We start from the raw sequence: 24,157 nt of genomic DNA, 5'->3' as shown, positions 1-24,157 counted from the left end.
TAAAAGAGAGGCTTTACTCTCTTTGTGCTTTGAGAGGCTTTGTGCACTACGCAGTGGAATGCCATCGCGGTAAACTCTACGAAATATATGGGGTTCCAAGATACATGATCTAAGTTAGAATGAATGATATGTTGTTTAAAACATCTCCAAACCCATCTTTAGTACTACGTTGTACTGGAGAAGATTTAATCAATTGAATAATTGATTGGTCACTAGAAAAGAATCTTCTTGACAGAAAGAAAACATACAAGCTTCGATTAAAAAGACTTTAAATAGTAGCGATTTAAACAACCCATTTAGTAATAATATATCAGGAAATTTTTGGTGGAAACCTTTTTTAAGAAGGCATTCTATTACTAGTGAATGACTTCCAGAAGCAATTACAAGTGCTAGTTCATCAATCACAAGTTAATTTGTTTAAGGATATTCATAATTATCGGAAAGGAGAAAACTATACACTTTGAATGATGCAACATGAATAAATAACACTGATAATAAGACACTTTATAGTATGTCCGCAAATGAAAAATACCTTAGAACTCTGTGGAGCACGAAACACATACGAAATTGACATAGAGAATGCTAAAGTGCTACTAGGGTAGTAACTCCATTGACTGTTGTATATTCATACAAGATATTGCTACTCACAATTGCAAATTCGCTACCCAATTATTGTGGAAGTGCGTTTACACAGAATGATTGGTCGAATGCAGATATATTTTAATGATATTAAATAAATATATATTTTAATCTCATTTAGTAAAAGAAAAAGTTAAACTTCCAGTAATACTATTTGTTGATTGTCATAGTAGTCACACAACTCTCTTCATTAGTCATCGTCATGTTCAGAGTTGGAAATTATTCTTTTTTGCATGCACCCCACTTGCTCAAGAATACTGCAACCTGCGGACATTACAGCATTTAAACCGCTGAGAAGTTTGCGGAGGAAAAACGTTTTGGAGTGAAAAGAAAAATATCCTATACTACTATTAGTAATGGCCAGAATGGCATGAATATCAAAAGGTGTCATTGATAAATTTTCAACGCTTAACAGTACAGTCAAGAATAATTTAAAGCACGTGGTTTATACACATGGAACCAAGATGCTACAGCTAATTCCAAATGCAGTTGGACCGATAACAGGCTACTTGTTTTCATTTGTTTCCTCAATTTCGGCTAAAAAATTTAGTAAAGTTCAGTTATGGTTTATTTGAATGAGGAAGTGCACGATATGTTTCAAATTATGACTGACTGAATATAGAAGCAGATCGTACTGCTGAAAATTTGTGGTGAGAATGTTTTTCTCAGCAGTTTTCTTACTCCAGAAATTTTTTTCACGGTTGAGCAAACAAGAAAGTAAGGTACTTATCAATTCATCATAACATAGGAAAAACGATCCGCCGCCGTGGAGCTAGAGAAAAGAAGAAAGCAGATACTTTCGCATCTAAAAAGTTAAATCCCTGCGATTCCGTAAGATATACAAGACAAACAGCATCTGGTGTAAGTAAATGTTGGGGATATGTGATTCAGGCATCGCGTTGGATACACTGAATGTGTAAAAGAGAAATAGGTGAGTAGGAGAGTGACTGATTGTGAGAAGCAGAACGGTATGACAAGTTATAGGGTGCGAATGCGAGTACAAATAAACGAAGTTAACATTTGTAGTAAAAATAAGTTGTGTTATATTGTAATTATAAATAACTAAAACTAAAACTATAACTATAAATATAAAATAAACTTATACAATAGAAATCAAATGTGTGTAGATATGAAACATCAGTGAATTTACTATTTTGTGTATTTTAAAAGGATACAAGTGGCAACCTCATAAAATGGCTCTTAGTCGAGTATTGAATGATTATGATTTTCAACAAAGACTTGAATTTTGCAACTGGATAAGACCACAACCGTAAATTTTTTCATTGCAAAATTTTATTGTCCGATAAATGTACATTTAAAAGTGATGGAAATATTAATACTTGGAACCTTTGTCATTGATCACAAGGTAATCCTCATTCATTGGGACATAAATCATCAACATGTTTGGAAAGTCAGTGTTTGGTGAGGAAGTATTGGAAATGAGATCGTATGTTTTTCGTTTTAAGAAAACCTTAATGGTGCTAAATGTGTACTTAGTCTGGTAAAAACAGATCTCGTTTCGCTAGAAAATGTTCCTTTGCAATTGCTATTTGACATGTGGTTTCAACAAGACGAATGTCCTGCACATATACCGAGAGCTACTCGTGAGAAGCTAAATGCAGGATTTTTCAATAAGGGAATAGACAAATATATTCTAATAATACACTCGCCTCGATCGCTAGACCTAGAAAAATTAAAGGTTTGATATATTGCGAACGTTTAACGGCAAAAGAAAATATGATGCACAGAATAAGAACAGCAGTTTGATCTTTAGATGCTGATAACATTCTTTAAGCAGTCGATTCCTTCCAAAGTAGAAAGGATGTTCGTATTTCATAGAATAGTGCTAAATTTAAACACTTACGTTCAATGTTTTTTTATGAGATTTTAAAAATTATCTTAAGTTCTATGAACAAACATTAGATCCATTATACATATTAAATACATTATGAAACAATTTTCATATTAAATTTTTATTCATGTATTGATTTACCTACGAACAAGTATTGTCTTTTACATTTTATTATTAATATAAAAAATGTATTAAAATTAATTATAACTGTGTATTTTAATAAAATTTCTTTATTGTGTCCACACTGTAATTCTAATTTGCAATTAAAAGAACTATTTTTCTTTTGAAAAATTTGAATTTATAATTTGAATGGATAATTTTCTACTTAACTGTCCTATTTCTGAGCTACACTTTCAAAGTAATATGAAGTCCAGTGAGGTCATTTTTGGAAAATGTATTTAAGACAAATAGAATCTAAATATGGAATAAAAAATATCATGTTTAATGTAAGAAAACTCAAGTTTCTGCCTGGATATTCTGTTTCTGATCGATACCATACAACTACCACCCTTCAATGGAGCATATCCGATTTACTTATTACAATTTTTCGGATTTTCAATAATACAAAGATAGAAGAGCTAGTATAAGGTATGTTTATTAATCAGTATACGGAAGTCAAGCCCAATGACCTTGACACATGTTTAGATCACACTCCTGAATAAACCCCAAAAGCTGTCTCTCATTGACGGGTAAAAAGTTATTAACAAAAATAACTTAACCTTATTTCTAACCCATATCGAGTTTGGGTATTGCACGGATTTTTCAATAAAAACCATCCCCTCGGATCTGACAAAAATAACAATAACTGAAGTTACAATGGTAGATACATTTGACGCCGACATTGCTATTGCGTCATTGTCTGCTCGACGAAGCTATTACACCCAAGACAGTTGTGTTGATAACGTCTGTAAACTGAAAACGGAAAAAAGATTGGAGGTCTATCTAGGTTAGGTTCTCACGAGATGGGGTTGCGGAGTGAATCCTTTTCCAATCATATGTTGAAACTGTAAACAAGTTTTTGGATAAATAATAAGATTTTGGATTTTACATTATGAAAAATGGTAATTTGGGTAATATATCGCAATGTTATGCATTAATTACCACAAAAGGAACATAATGGCGTTATTAATTTTTCGTTTCAATAATTAAATTTGATATTTGTATTTAGGTATGTAGGCAGGTATGCTTCAGCTTCTTTTATTGAACCTGTTTCACAGACAAGGAAAGCAGATTATACTTCCTTTGTGTAAGATTTTTAATGATAACAATTTAAAAAATTTGTTTCTAAAGTTAGAAGAAAGTGAGAAATAGAAGAACGTTATATTAATTTTATAGTCACAGGTACATTAATTTCATAAACTTCGCGATGTTGAGTCCTTTTGTTAAAACTTTACGTGACGTATAATGAATTACGTATGCATACATGTGTATCTCAATAATATATCACGGACTGTCCTGTCACCCACTTCGCCATTGTACGATCTCCCTGTTATAAAGTTATGTGTCATTCTCGAAAGACCTTCTCCACTTAGAATTTTAGCGTATGAAAACTTAGATCATTTAAATAGCGACGGCACTGTGTTTCGTTATCACTATTTTGATTCCCCTAGCCTGTTATTGTAAACAATTCTAACTTAGGTAGAAATTTGAGAAGCGCGCATTCTACAATTTCTATTTTTACATACGAAAGCTTATTTGTATAGAGTAGTTAATGTTATGAAAACTGATTCTTTTATTTCTGCTTTAACACAGACTCTAAAAAGAGTTACACCAATTTATATAGTTAGATGCGTTCTCATAATTCCGAGATCTAGCTGTGTACGTTTACACATGTAGTTTAGAACTATTTATACTATTTATAAGTATTTATAAGGGAATTTCGGAATGTCCAAAGGTCTTATTGTTTTAAAACTTTGCAGATTTATATGTGATAACCAAGAAAAGTATTAAGCAATTTTTATTATCGTCAACAATTCGGCTCTTTAGGGTGAAAATACCCCTTTTACAGGTGGACAGATGTTTTCTGATTTACCTACATGTACATATATCTTTAAAACTACAGTAGGTATAAAAAAATGGTTAGAATAAACATTACTCATGTTTTATGCTTTATAAGACGATACTAGTAAAATGACAAAATGTAACGCTGGTAAAATTAAGAAAAAGTTGAAGGTTCATTTTTTCCTGTTTCGAAGAGAAAGGCAAAAAATGGAGTAAACAAATTAAGTCAGGAACTTTTACCAACGATATGTATATTTATGCATTGACCCATTTTAGAAGTTTACAATTATTTTTATTAGACAAAAACTAATGCAGGAATATGGAGAATAGTTGTGCGCTTGAAATAAACATGCATATGTTGTTACAATGATGAAACACAGAAAAATATGGAACACAGGAAACTGCGTTTCCGGACGTGATACACAGACCTCTTGACGTGGTATTTTTTCGAAAAACTGTGTAGTGTAGATAAATACAAACTAAAGCAATTATATTCTGGCTTGCTGCTCGGCTTTAAAAGTATAAGTTTGTTAGAATTCTAAGTGTCGCAGGTACGCGAAATAAATTTTCTATGACTCTACTTGCTGTAAAGAGTAGACAATTAAATGTTCGTCCAAAAGAACCTTTCATTTAAATGTCGATGTATAACTTCATTACACAGTCTTTTAACGAGAATGTATCATATCTGTTTTACTCTTAACTGAGGATAATGTGCCCTTATGTAATTTTATTCTGAAATTAAATTTTTGAAAATTCCTCTATCTGAGATTCTCCCCTGACATTCCACGTAAATATATAAGAAAAATATGGGGGCTGATTAATAAGGAAGGTTTCTTACTGCATAACGTCTGTAATAGTGTAGAAAAATAAAAGTTTGCGCCTATGTTCGATAGCCGTTACTGCATAATGTAAACACATTGTGTTTCAATTCAGTGTTCGTACTCCTTAATGAGCAGTTAGTAATGAATGTCACATCCGAGATACGTATGCAGCAGCAGTCAGTAAGAGAATTTTTGGTTCCAGTTGGTTGCGTGTCAGTCAAAATTCATAGGCGTATGAAACAAAATAGTGATGGTTGTATAAATGTAAAAAATGTCCACAAGTCGATCCGACGCGACACGACGTGCCAAAAACTGGAGTAAAAGTGAGATAAATGTGTTTTGACGAGCAAAGAGCAAGAGGACGGCCAATTTCAATCGCAAACAACGAGGACCGACGCAGGCAGACTGCCATAATTCAGGAAAACCTACGAATTAAGGGATTATATTCGCCTAGAGATCAGCAGAAAATTTACATGTTCGAGAATTTAAGAAAAAACTGTCAAATCGATGCCAAATATTTTTCTGCTAAAAGATATGTCTCTTAGCTACATGATTCTAAATTTTCATTAAAAAATATTATTAACTAAAGGAGATATTCGCATCGATAGGAGACGTATTTTTTTACCGATGGACATTATTTAGCCCAAAAAATACATTTGAAACCAAAAAACTGATTTCATTTTTTTGAATTTTATTTCTAGTTCTTCAATAAGTAGAAAAAAGACGATTTTTTCATCGAAATTCTATACTTAAATTTTACGCAGCCGCTATTTTTAAAAAAATTACCAAATTAAAAGTAAAATAGTTAAAGATTTCTACATTTTATTTATTTTTAATATCCACTGGGTTTTGTTTTTAGATGAGCTAAGGAATGTCTACCATCAAATACTTAAAAAACGCATATCCTATTGATGGCAATACATTCTTTAGCCAATATTATTCCTTTATAAAAATTTATAATAATATAGCTATGAGATATACGGTTTCTGCAAGCCTCTAAATGGATGTGATCCCTTAAGCATCGAGATATTGCTCTATAGGTAGAAATTTATGAAGGAAAACTGCACTATACCCATGAGACACTAAATTACAGCACAATTTGTACTATATGGGTCTCGTGATAATTGATTGATCCTATAAAGGAACACTGAAAGACTGTTCCTCGAGAAATTCTCAACCGACATCATCTCAAAGAGGTTGATTTTCTTATGAATAATGCCACTGGTGAACCCTGGGTTCATCAATATGACCCAGAAAACGAAAGGCAATCCAATATAGTCATCCAGGTTCCCCGAGCGTAAAAAAATTCAAAAGTGTTCTCTCAACAAAAAAAGTCATACTCAGCATTTTTTGGGTCGCAAGGAGCGTGATTTGCACGGGATTTCTAACTAGAAGAACGACAGTAAATGCTCGAGGGTATTGTGAAACCTTATGAGCACTCAACCAAAGAAAGAAAGACTTTTCTTTTGCATTATGACAACGCAAGGCTACATTGCAGAGGGTAAACGAAGGGAGCAGTGACAAGCTTGAAATTCATAACTGATCTCCACTCTTCTTACAGCCTAGATTTGTCAAAGATCAACATTTCTCATTGGATACTGAAATTGAAGCTGTTATGCGCAAAAGGATCAAAAAGCAAGTACAAATCTTCTTCGAGTAAAACTATACTAATTGATTCTTTGTAGCTAAAGTACCCAATCTCAGAATGTACAGATGTTACCAGAAGAACATTTTTACTGTCTATAGTTTCCAAACATTGTGAAATGTTTCATAATTTATTATACAGATTAGCAACATCCTACTATTTTTCTGACTAATTTCTTTACAGATATCTATGAAAAAGTTCATATTTTATTGCCAAAAGTATTTCTACAAACACAAATGAACATTTGGAAGTAGACTGGTTAAAGGTCAAAGTACTATAGCAGACAAAGAATGTTAGCAAAATAATAAAGAGAATGATCTCGAAAATATCGATAAGGAGTTTCGTTGACTATAAAAGAACCCACAAAGAAGAACCATATTAGAAAATTCGCAAATAAACGAATCAAGCTTACAAAAAGTAGGTATTATTTCGTAAAAAAAAAATATACAGTCGAAAAGATGATTGTGTTGTAGTTGTAGAATATCTCGCAAAAAGAATAAGAACTTATAATGAACATAGAAAAAAAATCGCACAAAATCGAATTAGCAATATTCTTTTCGAAATATACTTAAGTGCTATCAAATAATGACATCAAATCTAGAAATGAAAGGAATCGAAGCCTTTTTATGTACATGCAGTACTCCTACATTGCCACTAACACGTATATGTGTATAATATAAGCAAACGTACATATGCAACTAGAACTCTTGAAAGATTCAAATTCAATCTTTTATATTTATGTAGCAACATGACTGTGTAGCAGGCCATCTAAATATTTTCTCTATTTCTAATGATACGAAAATCGTCCATGTCACAATTTGAATGGTTTCGTAGGAGAAATATCTTGGAAGAGCAATCTTTTGTGTAGGATCATTTTTTGTAGTTTTTAAAAATTTCGTGTTATTAGAAAGAGAGGAGGTATTTAGGTGACCTGCGGCAGCTTGAGCACTCTAAATTTTGTCGATTGTCTATTGCATATATAATTATCGTGTTGCGTCGCAATTTAATAGGAATTACAAATCCTGCGTAAACGATCATTGCAAATTCAACTGATCTCATTATCAGATTCCACATCCATTTGTTTTCAAAGTGGCTCAATTACTTTAGATTTGAGATAATTTATACAGTTATTAATAAATTTGAATATGCAAAAATGTACAGAATTCTATAAAATATTAAAAACTAAATTCTATTTATAGTATCTGGAGAGTGAAACAAACCTCTCATTAAGTTACACTTCCGTAATTGTCTTTATGAAAATAAGAATTTGCATAAACATCCGCAGACTAGTTATTTATCAAATAAAATAGTAGGGCTACCAATTTACACGCATGTATATTTTCAGTTGTAAGCTGACATTTGAAAAATGATATTTATGAAATATTACATTCAACTATTTAATGTATGTGCTTGATTTTACTCTCGATTAAGAATTTTTCCAATATATTTGAGCTTATATATTCAAAGGCGCAACGAAGTGTTATACTTGATTTCTAGGTATATAAAAACAGAAAACATTTATACATGTGGATCGAGCCTCGACAAACACTCACGACCTCTTGGAAAGGTCCATTTTTATGACCAGGCGCGCTATGACCAGAACGGTTTGTCGTCATAGGAATATAAGCGCTCGTATACTTCGACAAAAAACATTCAAGTAAATTTTATCTTTTTTGCAATAATTTTGATTCCTCGTAATTATTTTTATTTTTCTTTTTGCATATCATTTAACATATTCATTTATTGTGCACAGTTACTGCTTATAGAATCTTATTAAATACTTTAAAAATTAATAAATTGAAATTTATATTTTTGTAGAATCAGAATTTATAACAAGTTTAAAATGTTGAATTTTTCTTTCTGCGTAACGTTGTACATATCAAAATTAGAATCTTTCGTGTTTGAAGCTTATGATATTTCAAAAAGTACTATTTTTATTTTATATCCTCTTATTTCGTTTTATTTTTCATTATTTAAAAAATGCCTAAGTAATATTATACTGTTAATGTTAGATGTTATTTTTTATATGCTTCTCGAATATTAAAGCAACGCTTGATAAATCGGATGATACTTGTATTTATCTTTATTCTATTGACGTCGATTGTCTAGTGACCATAGGCAATAACTAAACTACGAACTTTAATTAAAAAGACTACTATTACCTAAAAATTTATTTTAATATTCCTGTACGTACAGAAGTATAACATTAACAAATTAATTTTCTAAATCCTTTTCGCATTCCTTGCACGTGAGGCTAACTTTTTGCAAATCAATTTTAAAGAAAAAATATACTTTGACTATGAACGAGTATTCAATCTATGCAAAAATAAGTCAAAAATATAAAATAAAATAAAACTGTTTGACATCGAACTTCTACTTTTAAGTAGAGAGTCAGTGATCAAACTGTGAATGTTCAATGTACTTCGCGTATTGCTTAAGTGACTAAAACTGTATTTTCATTCACTCATATCCTGTGAAAATTCAGGCTGAATTTGTGCTAAAACAAAGCCTCTACTTTTATTTTTGACGTATCTTTTCACGTAGAAGCAACACCTTTTTTCACACCGTCTATTCTTAAGCACTCTATACACATATATATGTATATTTACGTAATATTTTAATTAATAGATGGAAAAATAGGAAGGTGGTTAGAGTATTGTATGAACTAGGAAAACTTTGCTTGACTTGTAACTGCGCTTTTAACAATTTTTGTAAATAACAAAGCAATATTAAAACTTTTGGGGCCTAATAAAAATTGAATTCATGATAAAATATCAGAAAATATTATGTTGTAACAATAAGAAAAATATGAAGTTAATGGATACTGTGTATGTAAATATATAATTGTTAAATAGAAAATTCATGAAATCTTTGTATTTCGTACTCGCTTGTATCGAGATGCCTCCTTTAAGGGTGCGGTGCGGCGCGGTAAAATAGTATAGTATGTATAACTAAAAAACTAAGCGTATTCGGGCATACAATGTACATCACTTTTTCGTTGTTTTCGTGCTTGGAAACTACCCTCTGAAAATGTTCTATATTTTTGTTATTTAGCACACGCCCTGGGGTAGATGATGCAAAACAGCGTAGATAGAACTAAAAAAGTAAATGCCGCGGGGCATAGTTTATGTACATGAACTGTTTCCCTCATTTCAACATCCTATTCAGTGGAAGAATTCTGTTCGGGTAGTTATTATACTCTAATGTAATTTGCTATATGCACAGGAAAATCATCTGGAACTAGGATTTCGTATCACTGTTATTTACTCCACAACACAGAATGTACTAAAATCTTTTAAATTTTTCCTAATTTATTCTCCTTGAACTGATTTGTTTTACTCTCGAATTTTATTTCATTTAAGTTTCGTCAGTAAGTTAAGAAAGGCCGCTATGACAGTATAATGAAGGATTCAAACGATGAACAATTGGAAAGTGGCGCGTCGTTATGGATTATGCAGATAATCTGAATTTTCTAATATTACTATCACAGTAAGAGTAGAAGTATATATCCAGCGTTTCTAAATAATTTAACTGGGTAAAATAAGATGAATTTCTTACAAAATTTTATAAGATATTTACTAAAAATTGGGGATTTGTGGTTTACTTAGCTTGCAGCTATAGTCTATCGCGTCAGACATGAGACGAATTGTATATTGTAATACTATGTACCCATAACTGCGTTCACCTCACACAACTGTTGCCTTCGCTTTAATTTTTCTTATCCGGTAGTATAACATACTTGACAGTTCTGTCGATTCAGAGTGCAATTAACTTATCTTACCGTGGCTGATCAACGTAGTATATCCTATGACGTGACGAGGCACGGTGTAACAGTGTCGTTTTATAACAAGTGTAAGCCTGTCTGTGTTGTATCACTCTGATTGTTGACGAAGTTAAGTTACGGAGAGACGAAAAATAACAAATTTAAATACACGCACTAGATTATGTATCCGTCCAGTCAAATCGATAAGTCAACAAAGAATTTGCTAAATTTCTTGCTCTGTGCAATAGCATTCACTTGCTTCTTTCACAGTATAGGTCTCAATTGTATTTTCTAACACTCGCTTTTCACTATTCTCACAGTTCTCCACTATCTCTTATGTGCACGCATAATTCGTTAGTGTCCCAGACGACATACGACACAAAACACCAATGCGTCCTGTAAACGACGAACGAAGAATCCGGTTAAAATTTCATATTATTTGAAGATTTTTATGGAAACACGTAACCACATCAACTGAATAGGATAGCGAAAGGAAGATCTCAGGGAAACGTGTAAGACTGACAAATTCAATCGCACTTTTTGGTTTTGATATTTCAATAATCGGTTGACAGCTAGGAAAAGAAAAGGAAAAGGGAAAGAGAAAGGAAAGGTAAGAAAAAAGTAGAAAATTTACAGTAATTTTTAGTAAATTTCCAATACTACTACCCGTATGGCGGCTTACACAGTCCTCTTTGACTCAACTTGCCTCGAAAGTCAAGTGGTTCATTGCGAGGGAGGTATGAGAAAAGTGCACTTCAAACTTTCTTTATCTCCCTATTTCAGGATCTTTTTTTCAACGACATATCTCTCGGTTCTTTTTTTGTCCCAAGAAACAGTAGCTCCAACGTCAATTAGCTTCGTTCTTAGACACCCACCAAAAAGTACAAGTGTAGCATCATGTTCTTTGAGTCTCTAAATTGTGCTACATCGCGACTTAAACACATTCTAACCCGTAAATTCTCACTCTTTTCTCTTTCTATATTTGATCCCTTTCTTTCTCTCCGTTTCTCCCCATTCTTCCCTCTCTACGTCCCTCGTTCTCACACTCTCTTACCGCTTTGCTTCCTATTTTTCTCTATTTCCGAGGTAGTTTATGAAAGAACTTCAACGATACTGAATCATTGAACATTATTTTTAGAACACTTTAAGGAGTTCTGCGTTTTTAGTGTTCTCTAAACGCATGGGTGCTCATTTTTCGAGACTACCGTAACATAACGCTATATTTTCTTATATTTCATATTTTCTCAATTTCTGCGAATCACTTTTTCCCCATAACAGATTGAAATCTGTACTGTGCGTTGCTGGTATGTTGGCAGTCGGTAAGAATGCAGGTTTGGTTGGTCATAGTAGAGTCTCCTCCCTATGTCCCATCTTTCCTGACATCTTAAACATCAGTGTGTTATTTTGTTTTGATATTCGAATGCGTGCGAGGGCTTATTAATTCGTCACTAATTCGTAGGTAAAACAGCGTGGATCATCCTGAAGCTGTGAACCTGTGAACCCCTCAACGTCTCAACCCCTCTTGTCCCTCTTCCCCCTCTGCGATGCAAAGTGCCTACTTACCAGTAAAGCACAATAATAACACTTACGAGAAATTTGATTTCGGTCAAATCGAGAAAGAAAGTGAGAGAAAGAGACAGAACAACATACAGAGCAAAGAATCAGCAGAAACACAGAAAAGAAGATGGCAGGTGAATCCGTGAAGAACTGAAGAAGAATGTCGAGGGTAAAGAAACAGAGAAGAAAATTAGGAAAATGGAGCAAGGGTCGAGGTAAGGAGAGTATCGGAGAAAAGGGGGGAAAGAATCTATAGAAGCAAAAATACACCCACGGCGACGATTTGAAAAAAGGTTTCGCAAGGTTTCACGCAACGTTATCGGACGCGTGCCTTTCGTATCACGTACGGATGCGGCGGAGCTACTAGCTAACGCGAAGTAAAAGCGACAGAGCGAGGGTCTCCCCAAAGCTGATCCTGCGTGCTAAACGAGCCACTACGCTACCACTCGCTCCCCACCCTCACCTTCTGCGCCCCCTCCCACCTCCACTCCATTCCGGGTTTCTACTATCTGCTTGCGCTCCTTCCACCCACCAATGCTATCCATCACTATTCTATCCTACATCGCATTCACCAACAACGCCGTTGCCCGCTACCATAACTGCTTCTCTTCCTTTTCCCCATTTTTCTCCTTTTCCCTGGTGTTTCTATTACGCCTCATTGACGTTCCTATTATTTCACGTACTTAACTCGTAAATAGTCGCGCAGACATCTGACAATTCTTTAGCGAGCAAACGAGGAAGGTGGAGGAATAGTTACAGAAGCTGATTTTTTATAGAATTTATGTATGACGACATAGAAATGATTTTTAGATAATGGATCGTGTGAAATCTTGGTTCACTGATACAGTCAATTGTTTCTAGAGTGGAATATTGAATATCACACGAACGTTTGAATCAGTGATGGTGGCGTGTGTATGGATTGCTTAGGGCTTAGACTATTGTACGTCTCTATCTCAGGGATTATTCAAATTGTCAAATATTCAAGATAAACCAACAAAATTTAAATAAGTTGAAGAACCAGGACACTATGTGTTACATTGATTCATGGTTATAATACTTTAAATAGTTTCGAAAATTTTCACGTATTGGAACAATAAAAATAGATTTCCATGTCAAACAAGGCATAATATAATATACATATAATATAACAATATATTTTAAAATTGCTTAAGTATATTTGAATAGAGGTTTATGTTTCAAGTTGACTGACTATATCAGTTATTTCTACTTTTTGTGTTGGGTTGTTCGGAAAGTAATTTCGTTAAAATTATAACTAACGACACTCTTGGGAAAAACGAAATTACTTTTCGAACAACCCAATAGTTTTCAAATACCGTTTTCTGAGCACAATTTACGTATAGTGGGTATGAGTAAGTGTTAAAAAGTTCAAAATAATATTAATCAAATTTATTTAAAAAGTTTAAAATTGTTCGGAATTTGTTGCCTTCTTTTAAGTATTTTTGTTCCATTATTCAGCATTTATTTTAATCCTGGTATATGCTTTGAATAATTGCTATTTTGGAGCTGTTCTGGAAAAGGGATTCGCATCGATAAAATATTATAATAAATAAATATCTAAATTTCCACTCATAATTTAAAAAATTACGTACTAGGCTTATATAGAGAAGGAAAAATTCCTTTCTTTAAAGCTTTATTTGTTGTTCCTTAAACTGAAAATTATGGATATGCTTAGTTCACAGCTAACTTAAAATGAATCATGATATTAATGTACAACTAAATTATGAAGAATATAAATTGAGGCTTATTTATGCATTTTTCACATTTAAAATAATTCGTTAAAAACTTTTTTTTAAGCCTTATGTGCAAAGTATTTACTTTAATAATAAAAATAGGAGCGAGTATAATAATTGTGTCGATTACATATTAGAACTAAATAAAAAACCATGCAACCATGTTTAAAAATTATATTAATTTATAACGTATTAAACTACATTTAAATAATAATTGAAATAACTTGTTCACAAGTTTTTGCGTAGGTATTACTCCTACTTAATTTCACGGATTATACTTCAGTTATTCCTGCAGGATATCCCACATCTGGTGATACAAGCGAAAAGGGGATGATTCTACATGAAAATATAAGAGGATAAAATATTTTGATACTTGTTCTCGTTTTCAACAAAATTGAGTTTGAATTATAAACGCATACAAGTGTATGGAAGTCCAGGTTCAGTTGCTTAAAAGGTATACGAGCTAAAGAGAACACTTACGGTCTGACCATTGACTTTCTCTACTGTAAGCTAAGACAGTTCCCTTTCTCCGTCTACTTTTCAAATGCCTATAAGTGTACTTTAGCACTCAAGCCTTCAGCTAAAATTTGAAGTTAATTTTCTAGAAAATAAAATACGATATCAAACAATTCTATTCTATACAATCGAATTTTTCGTGTATATCACAAAACCAGCTCTATGGTAACCATTGCTTAAGAGAATGTTCAAAGCACACTACCAGGAAACTTAAGAAAGCAAACAATTAATATTGATTATTTAATGATGAGATATAAATCCTCTCGTATCTATACAAGTGGCAAAAAATTCGAATCACTTTGAGCATGATTCGAAGTTTAAAACTCCTGATTGTCTAGCAAGTTTTACAAATATTGATGGATTTGAAAGCTTTGAATGTTAATCAACACGATAACCACCCTAAATACGTAATAAAGGAAGCGAAGGAATGGATATAACCATCTCTAATACATAAAGAGTTTATAAAACATTATCTCCAAACAACTTCATACACACTACAATCTGTCGAGACGAACCCAGTTAGTCATCCATGGAGTGAAATCAAAAGTTGATTGAAAGAATAGACCATCAGGAATAAACAAGATTTAAAATGTAAAAAATTATTTGAGTGAAACAATTTTCAATCAAGTTTAATTAGAAAAATAGTTTGTATGATGTAAAAACGAATGCAAGAGATTGTTAAAACAGAAGGACAACTGACTGATCATAAGTTTAAAAATATAGGTTTGATAAATTGACAAGTATGGAGACATCTTCAAAAAACAAGAAAAAGAATAAACGATTATGTTATCTAAAAGAATGTTGCATTGACGTTACAAAGAATTCTTGAAAGCTAAACAATAGCAGAAACTTCTCGGTAATACACACGCCTCACTTACGCTGACAAAAACTCTGGTCCTATAATTGCACCCAGTATAAAAGAAGAAAGAGATCTCGTGAACTACATTTTTTTATGTTGCGTAAAATGTTTTCATTGATCAGCCTCAATTAATTAATTCACAGTGAAAGAATAAGACCACGAAAAAAATATTATTAAAGGAAAAAGAAGAAGCAACAAAAAAAATTGAAGACCTTAGAATTGACCTGAATTGTATTAAGAAATTTGAAATTAAAAATAAAACGTTTTATAATGAAATTTATACTTTAGAACGTTCTATTCTTTTTGAAAATAATAAATATAACGCTAAACATTATGCGCAAAAACATGTAAATTTTATCATGTACACATCATATTTTCTCTAGCAAAGTTCACTTTTGTTGAAACACCGCAGCAGCACTCACATTTGTCCTAGATTTTTATATTGATAATCGAACATATGTAAAACATTGTTTAATCCTCCATTTGGCGAGAATTCCAGGTTTTGCCAGGAATTTACCGAGAATTTACTGGTTCTATATAAAACCAGCGTTTTGATGTAGCACCGAATAGGTGGATAAAAATCTCTCATATTTTTATTAGCTTTCTGAATTACGTAAAATACTCATTTAGTATACTGAAATGGTAAGAAATTACAATAATATTAAGGGACTGGAAACCGTAGTAAAACTTAGGTGGAATGAACTGCGTACTACGATGACACAAAAATTAATATGTGATATAAAGAAGTGAATATTTCAGAAGTGATAGTACTAGTTATTATTATAATCTTTATGTTCTTTTTGTAACAGTTTCATAGACAGTTCTTACGCAAATTTCATAGTTGTTCCGTATGTTAATCTATTATATTTTGTTTATAACAAGAATAAAATTAATATGCTTTGTCATTCTTTATTTCTTCATCACTATTTTCTAAACTTCCTTTAATTACATTAACAAATTACGTGATTATTTGAAAAGCAAATAGTAGTGTTCTTATAAATATTTCATTCACTGTAATAAAAGTGCTGTAATTTTTTAATTACTATGAGCTCCTCCCTTTCCATCACATTTTTTTTTCACATTAAACAATTCGTAAATAGCGTAGTAGTTAAAATTTGCCCTCAATTTTAGTTTGAAAATCTACATATAAATACTAACTACTAGTAAGCGTCAAATTTGCAGTGGATTTTGCTATATAGTTAACCATTTAGAATTTCTATCTTTGCATTGAATCAGAATAAAGGCTTTCGACTACATGCGTTCTAAATAATAGTGTATTAGGTATATGTGAGAGTAGTTCGTGAGACATTGCTGGTCGAATATTCGCGTACACTCCACTACCAGTTCTGAGCACTTAACAATCAGCTCACTTGGGAATCCTCTAGCTATTGGGGAGGGGCCACTTGAACATGTATATACTATGCAGAACTAGAAGTGTCGCGGAAAGAATACGGCTCTAATTGGTCAAAGATGAATAAGCTACGCCTCAGCTCAACGCATTTTCGGCTTTGGAGCAGTGTTTCTCAACTTATGGATCGCAACCCAATATTGGGTCGCGTTACATTTTCAATAGGTCACGAAATGATAGTGAAATAATTTTAGGTGTATTCGAGAATGCATTCGAGAGATTTCGTCGAGGAATTGTTAGTCTTACATATTTCCATAGTTAAAGTTAAGTAATGAAGAACGAAACTGAAGTATCTGAGGATTTTCTGGATTTGAAAACCGCTTATTTAAGGCACGATTTTATTCCTTGGGTATTGACTTAAGGAGGTATTCCCATTCGGAGGGGTCAAGAAATCGATTCTTTTTAATTGGATTTTTTTATAGTACGACATCTGTAGTATCTATTCCTAAAATTATATATTGGGATTCGATGAAATTTTCAGGTTATAACGGTTTCAAGAAAACCCTGCACGACACTGTGTTTGAAACGAAAGTCATAAAAATTAAAATTTTTAGTAATAGATGGATACTGCAGAGTCTGCCTCCTTGGACAACTTGATCGAGAAACCAAGTCAACTATAAAATAAGTATTCCCTTTTGCATCACAGATTTCGAGTGAACCCGAATCGGTGATTATTAATTTGAGATTACTGTATGTCAATACATCGTATAAGTGAACACTTATTTGCATTAATTTGCAAAACTTTGCATTCGATCTACATATCATTATGTTTAACCTATCTACTAAATTACTATTTCAGATACGTGATGAACCTTCCAATGCAAGTGCAATCAGTAAGGAATTATGAATTTAAGTATTTGTATTTAAATACTTAAAATATAAAAATGAGACTCAAAGACAAATAAGATTAACATGCTCTAAAGTTTGAAACTATGCGATTTTAACAAACATGTAAGTGAGTAATAAAAGCCTATCTTCTGCGAAAGATTTGGCACAATTACTTGAGAAAAAACCAAAAAGTTTAAGTGATGCTCTAGAAAATAGAGCATCAAACATGCATCATGACCTTTATTCCAAGGCTGAGTTAGCAAACTTTGCTACAGATCAATATGGCGTTGAAGTGAAGATTGACCAATACCCTAAAGACGTCACATTGTTATTCAATTCTTTCGATTCAGTATGTACACGTATCGAATATAGGTCCACAAGTGTAGACAAGTGTAATTGTAAATAGTGATATAGAACCAACGTTGTAGAAGTTTACAAGATCCCTCCAGCAATTTAATGTTGATATAGGATATTGTATTCTCTACATCTCAGCGGCCATTATAACTAAGCCAAGGAAAGAGCTCGAATGAGTTTTCATCCCACAGGAATCATCAGGTAACATATACTGAGGTCAGTAGATTCTGACTCAGCAGACACATCTACACGTAGAAGAATATATCCTCACTGTATTACTGTAGTAAACTTTATGCTATATGAATTATACATATATAATTTTCAGTTGTTAATTATTTTGTATATTATTCATTATATGTATTCATTTAGTTTTTAGTGCCAATTTTAAATTAGTGAAGTCGAGTGCAGCAGTGATAAATATTTAATCAATGTTAATTTATATCTTGTTCATTTATACAATTTGTTACATTAAAAATGAAAGAGAGAGCGAGAGAGATTAACAGTGTAATTCAAATAGAATACATGCCCCAAAATATATGTACATTGTTAAGAAGATAATGCCACACTACCCGACTGTTCGCGTCATTCAACGACGTTTAGGATAAGTAATGTTAATGTTAATCTTATGTGTCACTTTATGGCGATAGTGTGTGACGATATAACCCCTTTACAGTCCGACAGTGTTGACAGATGGATACTTTTGTCACATTAACATGGATATACAGAGTGTTTCATGCAACTGGGCCCTGCTATGGCTCTGAAATAGCAGAAAATAAAAAAAGTTCATTATGCAAAATTAAATGACACTGAACGGTGCATTACCTAGTATGTATATACCTATTGCATAAGTGGATGCGTTTCGAAAATGTTAAAGCTATCTCTGTCTTTTTTAGATGGAACTGTACATTCTTTTATATACTAATGGATGTACCTGTTTATTCTCTATGAAAATGTATTAAAATATTGAAGTCGAAAATTGATTAGTTTAGAAGATATTTTAACATTATTATTATTGTTGTTGATTAAAGTAACTCTGACGGCTCATTTTTACAGTTTATTTGTAATTTTGATGAGAAGAACAAATGTATATAACAGATAAACTTTCTCAAAATTATATCCACAACATGTCAGAAAAACGACTGACATTTGGAGGCACAATAACATTGTTAATAAACCCAAGCGATATACAAATTTTTAATTGTAATGGCAACAAATCTTCAGATGATATTTCAAATCAAATGGCAGCATATAATAACTCACTAGTGCAAAACATTGGCTCCCGAATTTTTCTTGAATACAGTTACTGTTAATGCGTTGGTAGTTCACGCACAGATACGACTCTAACTTTCAGCTTATGATACAAGTCCGTCGTTATCTCCACTGCTTTAATTGCAGTTTGCTACGACAACTATAAAGCTCCGCCCTGTTCTCCGAACGGAGGACCTATATTAAATTAATACTGTACATGGTAATATACATAGTAATATACTATAGTATATAAGATGGAGTCTATATAAGACACTACAGACAAAACTGATTGCAACACTTAAATACTAATGAGAAATTGTTAAACTTCAAAGTACTATATTCTTGTCTTAATACTATGATATTTCCAAGTTTATTTAAGTATTTGTTCGTAATCTTTAAAACGAGTTCGAGAAAGGATGACAAAATGATGTTTGGTCTTTGACAATTTATAGCTGGGACTTAGAATGACTGTGTCTTGAGAAAGGAGTGATTGCGACTAACAGTTCTATGGTTGCTAAGTGCTAGCTGTTTAGAATTGCTTGCTATTGGAAGAGTGTTTGGAGATGGTAAGCGACTAGACGTCGTGTTGCTAAAGAAGAAGAATATTATTCCTAGGCAGGGATGGTATGAAATCTGCTGTTCGCTGACGTCACGAGGTAGAGAGGGAACTTTTCAAATGGAATGGACTTCCCCCATCAACCGGTGATTGGTATGAATCCCCACCCCATTCGAAAAGTTCCCTTTCCACAGCAGGTTTTATAGCGTTCCTGTTACGAGATGATCTAGCCATGGAGTAAGAAAGCCCCAGAAGTCTAGTTCTAACCCCAGAAGTGTTGATTAGAAATGTGTTTTAAAAGAATTTCTAAAATATCCAAGGGGTAAAATCAAAAAATTAAATAGGGGTTATCAAACCATAAACATTTCCAACAGTGTTTGCAATTTCAGCGTATTATATCAAAAATTGTGAGAATCTCTCTTAAAATCAAGTGAAACTGTATAAAAGAGAACACTTTTTAACGAAATTATAACTGTTAAAGGAATATTTACATATTTACTGTTTTCACGGTTTTCGTGTATGGCAACTTTTTCGTAGATTGGTCAAGAATCTTTTACTGGTCTAAGTGACATTATTCAGATGGCTATAAACCTTGTTGATTTTCATTTTAGGTTGTATTGAACTAATATAAGGCGCTAGGGTACGGTTAGTCGATCGTCGTAGTGGAGCACACGGCTCGATTACCTCAAACAGGGCGCATCGCTACTTTTAACAAGCTATGATCTTAACCCCTTGCCTTATGATTTATTTTGAAGCAGACACGTTTGTCCAGGCTACTTAATTTTACCGCAGGTCTGTGCACTAGATATTAAGGGGCAAACGACACACGTCATTTCTACTGAAGGGATTAACATGCTTTACACCATCCTGCAGATAAGCTTATTCAATCTAAAATATGTCAAAAAATATGATAGGATATTTAAGAACGCGACCTCGAGCACCTAAATATAATAAACAGTTTTCGAGAGAAAAATTTTTAAGTACAACCCATTTTCATGAAAATGAGTAAATTTTAAGGACTTATATTATTTAAATGAATTCGATATCAGCAAAATAATAACTTAAACCTCGAACTACGTCTAATGTCAAAGGAAGAAGTGATCGACCTAATGTGAAATGATTCTACTGTGACCTTAATGAATTCAATATATGCAATAAACATATAATTAGACTGTAAAGTTTTCTTGTTTTCAACGTTCAATAGTGCACATTAATGAAGAAAAGAATCAATAATTAAATGAATAACTGAAAGAGTGTGAAGATGCAGAAAGCTCACAAAGCAGATGACCTACTTCCATACAATAGGAATCGTAACTGGAATCATTGCAGTAACTTTAACAATAATAGGTCTTAACAAATATTGATTCCCGCAAATGTTATTTAGCTCAGAAGGAGTTATATTCCATTTTTTGGGTTTCGTTACCCATGCTTTTACAAAATTTTGAAGGTATCTTTAGTTTTTCAAAAGGAATTCAACTTTTGGACATGTCTTGATAAATTCAGATCGTTACAATAACAAGTGTAATAAAACAGTACACAGTGAATCCCTCATAAAGCTACATTTTTTAATTAAAACACTTAACCTGCGTCTCTATCAGCGAATAGATCGCAAATTTTTCATTACTCTTACTCGAATTTTCCGCCAACACGAAGAACAGTACGCGAGCAAATACATGAACAAACGGTTTTTAAGAAACTTAATTTCTATACTGTATTCTGTCAGTAGCTGTTGCAGGTTTATTAAAAAGCAAGAAATTTCTGAAATTATTAACAAAGGTAGAAAAATTATAAGAAAATTACATACACCTCTATTAAAAGCTACCTTGTTGGCAATATATGAAAAATGTGAAATATTTGACTCCGTAACAAGGTGATACACTCGCCAAATTATTGCAATTCAAAGAATATTATGAGAGTTACCAACGATGACATTTATGTGAAATAAAATAAAATCGATATTTTAATATAGTTTAGATAGCTATCACTTCGATATGATGTGCAACATTCCATTCCGTTGCTCTGAATCCGAGTGACCCCGTAACTTGGTATCTTGTCAGAGTCAGCAGGTCATTCACCAGCAGGTATCAAATCTGTTGATAATCGATCTAATATACTTTCGCGTTAGAATAGATAACATAGATAGGAATACAAGAGAGACAGAGCTGTGCTCTCGACACAACGACAGCACGTTACTTGAGTTACACCAAAACCATCATTTTCTAATTACCAAAATTATAGATATTATTAACCTCGCGACTACAAAACTCGTGATTCACGCAGGTGAGCATGAATTGTGACAGTTCATTCGGTCCCTCCATTCGATTCTTTAGAAGCTCTCATAACGTTCGTTTTTTGCTTTTTAGTATTCTGAACTCCAGTACTCGTAATTAGCCTGTCTAGCGCACAGTTTTATCACCCAGTGCTCCATAGGACGATAAACCTGTGGTACGGAGGAAAAAGTCTTTTATATGTAAGTCTCTTAACGCCCAGCCATCTGAGGTCTCCTCCCCATAGACTAATAGGTAATAAAATCGTGTAACTATATTCCATATCTCAAAAGAGATAGAATTGTAATCACGAACCAATATCTCCGAAATGAAACAATAAATTAAACTAACTATACTCGTATATATATATATATTTTTTTTAATTCGATCAGTCCAATTCCTTCGCGAATCTTCCAACAAAACCCGAGGAAGACATAAAGTGCCTAAACCTCTATTTATACTGTAACTATCCCTGGCAACGAGGCTGAGACGTAACATCGACAAAATTATTGAGTTATTAAATGTATTGAAAATAGCAAGAACCGTAATAACACGTTTACAATGTGAGAGATTATTAATTGTAAGAAGCATACAGTACAGAGACAGATAAAACTAAATGTTGAATACTGTAGCATAGATTAAAAAATTAATACAAAGTTAGTAAGAATTTAATGCATTTACATTTTCTCTCAATTTTTAGTCCTTTTGCATGAAATGAATTTTAAATTTTATTTTAAATTTTCCCTAAACTGAATTCATAAAATACCTGATATCTACGATACAAATATATAACTGATATAAAACCGAAATATAGTCAATATAAAAAATAGATACTATTACAACTGTAGTCGTAACCATAACCAGCAGAGAATCTAAATGGAATTGAAAAAATTTAATATAGAATCGACATAAATTTAATAAGAACCGATACTAGAACCCTAACCGACGCCGGTGTTTTTATTAATTTCGGTTTTTTATAACTATTGTGAGAAATAATAATTTTATGACACTGTTTCTAGAATCGAAATCGATAATGCAATAACTTTCCACCTCTGGTTTAGGAAAACTTAAATTTTGTTACTGAATTTTTAGGGTTTGTTCTAAATATGAAACAAAGCTGAAAATGGTCTCGATATTGATTTCGGTTTTTAAAATTGTTATAAAGAACCGCAATGATGTTATAACTGTTATTGGTGAAGAAAGTTTCAGTCAATATCGATACTGTATCGGTTCTATCAATTCAGTACACACTCAAACCATTTGTAGATCAATTCTATGGATGAGTGAAAGCTTTCGACATGATACGGTTTCAAAAATGATTGCTAATAGCTGTGATATGATAGATGATATATAAAATCAATCTATCTTTCAATTTTGTTATTTTTGCATGAATACCGGAAGGAGTAGATACTATTCGCACTAGTTTAATTTATTGTAAATAAAAGCAAGGAAAAATCTCAACAATGAAGAAATACGTTAATTTATGAACAAATAAAAATGGAGAGCTCTGCAGTCGAAAACGTGAACGTAAATAAGAGGTACTGACTAGTGAAACGTTGTGTAGACAAGTTCCGATAAAATCGCTGTACTTGTTAGAATAAAATTGTTTCAGAACCGATATAACAGGCTGTGAAACCGTAACCAGAATTGATGTCAGCTAGAACCTTTTTCATTTGTAACAGTTATGACATCGTTTCGGTTCCTTGTAACTGTTTCAGTCAGAGCTTTTATACAGGGTGACCCTCTTGCTAGAAAACTCAAAGATAGAGCTGCTGCGAAAATATCGCAGCAGAAACGTCGTGTTTGTACACATTCAATACTGCTTCATTCTTGAATGATACGAAGCCTTTAAACTACAGCAATTTCTTGTTCCTAAAAATAAATTTCATTTCCTTAGAGATTCATTTACAATTTGAGAAAATATTTTTCCTTTGATTTAATGTTAATGTCCACGTGTAACCTTCAATTATCAATAAACAATTTTGTATTTGTTCTTATAATATCATAATTTGATCTTTTTCTAGCGTAGAAGCTTTAAGACGTGAAGAAAATTGCATATTAGACATAGATGCACATTAGCGTTAAATCCACA

General features: G+C 32.6%; 2 protein-coding genes across 6 annotated transcripts in view; both read right to left on the bottom strand.

The window, feature by feature from the left end:
* Positions 1 to 24,157, bottom strand: part of Nca (neurocalcin homolog) — a 245,771-nt gene that overhangs the window by 67,587 nt on the left and 154,027 nt on the right. The window lies entirely within an intron of this gene.
* The window catches only part of LOC143178177 (neuronal calcium sensor 2), a 175,657-nt gene that overhangs the window by 37,341 nt on the left and 114,159 nt on the right, over positions 1 to 24,157 (bottom strand). Inside the window, exons 1-3 of one of the 5 annotated variants that reach the window (XM_076376695.1) lie at positions 12,285 to 12,609; positions 11,388 to 12,214; positions 10,740 to 11,117 (exon numbers count right to left, since the gene is read on the bottom strand). The exons of 2 other annotated variants lie outside the window; for them this stretch is intronic. The gene's annotated coding sequence lies outside the window, so the exon portion shown is untranslated. Of the gene's footprint in view, positions 1 to 10,739; positions 11,118 to 11,387; positions 12,215 to 12,284; positions 12,615 to 24,157 lie in introns of those variants that run through there. 2 more of the 5 variants (XM_076376694.1, XM_076376696.1) reach the window with 2 other exon arrangements.

The sequence above is a fragment of the Calliopsis andreniformis genome, chromosome 4, assembly GCF_051401765.1.
Source record: "Calliopsis andreniformis isolate RMS-2024a chromosome 4, iyCalAndr_principal, whole genome shotgun sequence".
NCBI classification, from domain to species: domain Eukaryota; kingdom Metazoa; phylum Arthropoda; class Insecta; order Hymenoptera; family Andrenidae; genus Calliopsis; species Calliopsis andreniformis.
The sequence above is the reverse complement of the archived record's forward strand: the minus strand, read 5'-3'. Positions and strand labels throughout refer to the sequence as shown.